Raw genomic sequence first — 6,342 nt, 5'->3', positions numbered from 1 at the left:
GCATACATACATAATACATATAAATATATAAATATGTAAATATATATATTGCATCAATTGATACAACTTGGTTCTTTGATGTATTCTTAAATTCTTGTCCTTCTAGTGTTATAGGAGCTTTCTTTGTATCTTAAAAATGGCAATCAATGAATAAAAACATTTTTTAAAAACATTTTAAAAATTTATTTAATGATTTAATTATCAGTTTAGGGAGTTGTTAATGAGGAATTCTCTCTACCAGTGCAGATGGAAATCTATACTGTAGCTTCTAATCTTAGAAAATTGCCTGGGAGACCCAAGAAAAGATACTGATATCTTGGGAATTACAAAACTAGTCAATGTCAAAGGTGATACTTGATACCAATCTTCCCAATTTTGAGGCTATCTCTTTAACTCCTTATGAAACATTGCCTCTGGATGAAGACAAAACAATCAGTAAGATTTCTTTGTCAAAGTCTTCCTTAAATCAGAGAACTTTAGGGTCAGCACTGAGGACTTTATCCAGAGGACCTTAGCACTGGGTGATAGATCCTGGAAGCTCCTTGCCCACCCTCAGGCTCAGGATGTAATAGAGCATAGCAAAGTCCAGAGTGGACATGGCCCCAAGCTCCTGGGAGAGTTGGTAAGCATTACACCTACCCCAGGGCCACCAGGGAGAATGAGCTAATTGTGTTTAACAAGTGGCATCTGGATTTTATTCAACTTTACACGAATGCAGCATTGTTTATGAACAAACCTGGGTTGTCAACAGGGAGAAAGGAACCTCAACTGTTTAATAAATAGACCTTCCCCTTGCTCCTACAGCACTCTTGGCAAGATCAGATCTTGCTCAGGGTTCTTCAAGCAGCATTTAGAAAGAAAAAAAATAGTTCTCCTATGGTCCCAGGTTTTGTGTGTGTTAGTGTGTCTGTGTGTCTGTGTGTCTGTGGTATGTGTGTGTCTGTGGTGTGTATTTGCGCTGTATATGTGTGTCTGTATTGTATGTGTGTTGTGTGTGTATCATATTATTGTGTGTATGTGCGTCTGTGATGTATGTGTATGTCTGTGATGTGTGTTGTATCTGTGTGCCTGTGGTATGTGTGTGTATGTATCTGTGTGTGTATGTATCTGTGTGTGTGTGTGTGTGTGTGTGTGTGTGTGTAAGAGAGAGAGAGAGAGAGATGGGGTTACAGAGTGGTCTTTGATCCAGGTCTCCCCCAACTCCCAAACCCCGTCCCTCTGTTTGAATCTTCATGCTACTCATAAGCAGGTTTCTGTGTTGATGTGAGTATAAAATAAGAAACTGTGTACCTTTGCACACCAACTGGGAAAACTTTGTTAAAAAAATTATCTGGCACAAAACCACTTGATAACCCCCCCATTCCCTGAGAAAAGAGGAGGACAGTGACTAAGCTTTGCCCTTGAAAAAAAATCACAAGGCCGGACAACAAGTCCCAGCAAAGACCTTGAATGCATTAAGAAGGGCTCTCGCTCTTTCATTTGAGAGAGCTGGGCTGCCGTGGTTTTAGGTTCCTTCTTGCTACATAGATAAATGACCAAAGGAAACATTATCCATGCAGTTTCACTTCAAAGGCCAAATGGCAACCTTGCATGCCTTTCAATCTGGCCAATAACCAAGTGAAAAGTCTAAAATGTACGTGCTTAGGAAGACGGCTTCATGTCGTTTCAGGCAGGCCTTTCCCAGGCTCTCTTACCAGCCCCGTTCCATTTGATGTGCAAATGTTGTATATATGGGAGCCTGTGTGGCACAGACTGCCTGCCAGCAGCCTGCAAATTTCTCATAAATCCCTCCTCCCCCCACCCCCCACCCCAGGGTCTCTAGGAAGGGCCTGGGCAAAGCTGAATACTGAACTCAAGGAAGGGGGAGTCAAGGTTTTTGAAGATGAACACTGATTTGCTAACTTGGGACCCTGGGATGACCTGGCTAGCTGTGATGTACATACAGTCCCAAAGCAAGGGAAGAGGGGAATTGGGGGGTGAGATGGACAAACATAAGCTCTTACTACTCAAGAAATGCTAGAGACCTAATAGATCACCTTGTCCAACTTCATCATGAGGAAAAAAAGACCTACAGAGATCATTTAACCAATCACATCCATTCAATCATTCTGCAGTCTTATCCCTTTACTTGTTTTTTCGTAATGAACTACCATATCCATCTTCCTTTTGACTTCTATTGACTACCTCAACTTGAAAAGGTCACAGGAAAGAATCAGATTAGCTACAAAACTTCTTTTTGAGAGAATGTTTTTGTGTACAGTTGTAGGCTACCAAGTGGAACCTAACTTACAAACTCTTGCACCTCTTCAATACACACATGTAATGTGCCCTTATCCTATGTATCTTCTCTTCCTATTGGGTCATAAATTCCATGGGGACAGGAATTGTTTCTTACCTAAATTTTGTATTTCCCTCTATTTAACACAGTCCTCTGTACAAAACAAGGACCACTAAAGAGTTATTGAATGAAAATTAAAAATCTATCCAGACATATTGAAAAGGATTTTAAATGTTTTCTGACCCTACAGGACTGCAAATAGAAACTGAATGATAATTTGTTAGAGGTGTCTTAGTTGGTATTCCTGCTCTTATTTGGGTTGGACCAGATAACCTCTGGGGATTCTTTCAGTTTTGAGATTCTGGATCTTGTCTGCAAGGTGTCATCATGACCGATTGGAAAGTGAATATTTCAGACAAATAATTTCACTGAAAGAACATCAAGTCATCAGCTTATGTATCAAATTTAGAATCATTGGTTTATATCTCAACCTAACTCATTCTCTTTTGCTACTAATGAATATCTATGATGGGAAAGGGGATGTTGTCTGGAAACCTAATCAGTGCTCTTTTGACTCTTCCACTCCACAATTAGGACTTACCAATACAGCAATAGATAGAATCTCATAGATAGAAGAAATCTCCAAGGCCATTGAATACAGTCCGTACCTGAACAAAAAGCCCTTCTATCACCTTCCTGATAAGTGCTCATCCAGTCTTCACTAGAAGGCTACCACAATAAGGAATTCACTATTTTCCAAGTTAGCCCCTACAACTTTTGTACTACTTTAATCATTAGAGTATTTTTTCTTTTATAATGATGAAATATACCTCACTATAACTTGCACCCATGGGTTCCAATTTTATAACCTGAGAACAAGATCAAGTATAAATCCTTTTATCCATATGCCAGCTCTTCAAGTTCTTGAAGGCTATTATCATATTTCCTCTTAAGTTTTCTCTTCTCCAAGCTAAATAGTCCTAATCCCTTCCATTCATCCTTATATGGCATACTCTTTATTTATCTCAATAACCTGGCTAGTTTTTTTTTTTCAGACACATTCCTCTTTGTCAGAGTACTTAAAAAGTGGCATTCAGAACTGAACACAATAATCCAGCTGAGGGCCTGACCAAAACAGGGGAGTTTAGTGAGATATATATGTATGCAAATTGCGAAAGACAATGAGTTCTTTTGTTCTAGGTTTATCACTTTGAAGCATACTTAGGCTAGCAGAGTCAATAATGCTTTGATCCTCAGTTCATCCGAAGCGCCATCCCACTGTGGTCAGATGGACAAATTATTTGATAGAGATACAGAGATGTCACCATTTTCAATTAGTATTTCTGACCCAGGATGACCTAGGGACAACAGATAAAGGCCAAATGAACTGTTCCCTGGAAATTCATTCTGCCCACTTCAACCCTACAGGAATGACCTGGTCCTTGTTTCCCATTTATTCAAATTCCAATCTTCTTTCAAGACTTTAATCAAAGCCCTGCCTCCTTCATGAAATCTACCCATGAGATTTACCCTGATCCTGCCAATAACTACTTCTTTCTCATTTTTCTGAGCACCTCTAAGAAGGTTCATTGTTGGGGTGGCTAGGTGGTATAGTGGATAGAGCACTGGCCCTGGAGTCAGGAGTCCCTGAGTTCAAATCTGGCCTCAGACACTTAATAATTATCTAGCTGTGTGGCCTTGGGCAAGGCACTTAACCCCATTGCCCTGCAAAAACCTAAAAATGAAAAGGAGGTTCACTGTTGTTGAGTTGATCAGTTGTATCGGACTCCAGACCAGACTTCTACCCTTTGGGCCATTTAGCTGCCTTATGAAGTATTTCGTTTCTCTTCAGTTGTTTCAGTCATCTCGACTCTTTATGATCTTCTTTAGCGTGTTCTTGGCAAAAGATACTGGAGTGGTTTGCCACTCCTTCTCCAGGTCATCTTATAGATGGGGAAACTGAAGTTAAGTGACTTGTCTAAGATCACACAGTTAGGAAGTATCTGAGGTTAGATTTGATTCACATCTTCCTGACTGTAGACCCAGAGTTCCATTTATTGCAAACATCTCAACTGCCAGTCTTCACTCCAAATTAAACTAGAAGCCCTTTGAAGGCAAGATCCATGCCTTAGGCTTTTCTTTATTTATTTTTCTTTTTATTTTTGTTGCAAGTCAATGGGATTAAGTGGCTTGCCCCAGGCCAAATAACTAGGTAATTATTAAGTGTTTGAGGTTGGATTTGAACTCAGGTAATCCTGACTCCAGGGCCAGCGCTCTATCCACTGTGCCACCTAACCACCCTGGCTTTTCTTTATTTTGCAGAGTGTTTTCACAGTACTGAGCACAGACAAGGAACTCAGTAAATGCTTTTATGCTTCAGTCTTTTATGTCATTATGCTTTTCCACTGAAGTAACCTTCCTCATCTCAAGGTACTATGGTAGGTAGAGAAGCAATTAAAATGGATTCATTGAAGTCCATATTACAAATATGTGTGGTAAAGGGAAAATTGATATTACTGACATGGGTAGGCATGGCTACTGCTGGTATCCATCCTTAGCCAGGGGTCTAGATTTAAATTCTGAGTCCTCAAACTCTCCAATGAAGAATCTTAGAGTTCCTTACAATGAGTGGTGTGGACTTTGGCAGTGGATAGAATGCCCAAATTAGAGTCAGAAAGGCTTGGGCTCATATGCTACCTCTGATACAGTGCAGCTAGACAAGTCACTTAATCATTCTTAACCCAAGTTGCCTCATCTGTAAAATGAGGGTGGTTAACTATATGGACTATAAGTCTCTGTCCTATTCTAAATATATAATCTTGTGGCATACAAAAGATTCAAGAGTCATAATTTCTGGGCAATCATTTTATTAATCATGTTAGCATATAATTAATAAAGGGGTCAGTGGCACTCTCAAATGTCAAAGACCCCACCATGGAATCCCACTCACTCCTTATATGCCCTTGGAAGAGTAGATATCAACTCTGATTGGTAAACAAATAATGAGAAGAATGAATATTATAATAAAAAGTGTATCTATTCTGATGAGGGGCTGGGGCATGTTATAATCATTTAGTTTTTGGAAAAAGACTTTTTTCTTAGTCAGACTACTCATACCTATAGAAATCTAGGCAAAAAGCAGTCCATTTCTGCTCATTCCTATAAACTCCATTCTCTTCAACTCCTCTTTTACATTTGAAAGCAATGACCATCTCCTTAATATGTATAGTTTATGCCTCTGTACACTTTAGGATTTATAATGTACTTTGCATAGATTATCTTATTTAATTTTTCTGAGAATCCCCCACAGAATAGAAATGCAAGTATTACTTTGCTAATGTAAATGAGAAAACTGAGTCTTTGAGAAGTAAAGTAACTGGTTTAAGGTCACTCAGCAAATAAGTAACAGAATCAGGACTCCTGATGCCAGATCTTTTGCTCTCTCCATTGTACCATATTCTCTCATTCTCTCATTGTTTTATCAAACCTCTCTCTTTTATTATCTCCTGTTACACAATTCTCTTATTTTCTTTTACCACATCCTCTCTGGGTTGTTTTTTTATTTTTTGCTCATTCTACTTTCTTTTAACTCCTCAATGGCAGAGTTTCTCAAGGCTCAGTTCTTGGTTCTTTTTCTCTCTGTATATATTCCCTCCTTCAAAGACTTCATCTATTCTTATGATTCCAACAATTATCTTTTGAATAATGATGCTCAGATTTGATCTGTCTCCAATTCTATCCTCCCTTTTGAACTTCAGTCATGTAGCTTCAGCTTGCTTACTTAGACATTTCCAATTGGAAATCTCTTCTTAGCCTTAAATTTCACATAGCCAAAATCAAACTCATCCGTCTTGACAAAGATCCTGGAATGTTTTTTTTTTAATTTCCTTCTCCAGTTCATTTTACAGATGAGAAAATTGAGGCAGAATTAAATGACTTTTTTCCAGGGTCACATAGCTAGTGTCTGAGTCCAGATTCAAACTTGGGTAGATTAATCTTTCTGACCTTGGGTCTGGCACTCTATCCACTTGCTAATGCTATATAGGCATATTCTATATAGCTCT

The sequence above is a fragment of the Macrotis lagotis genome, chromosome 4, assembly GCF_037893015.1.
Source record: "Macrotis lagotis isolate mMagLag1 chromosome 4, bilby.v1.9.chrom.fasta, whole genome shotgun sequence".
Lineage (NCBI taxonomy): Eukaryota > Metazoa > Chordata > Mammalia > Peramelemorphia > Peramelidae > Macrotis > Macrotis lagotis.
This window is presented reverse-complemented; position numbering follows the sequence as displayed.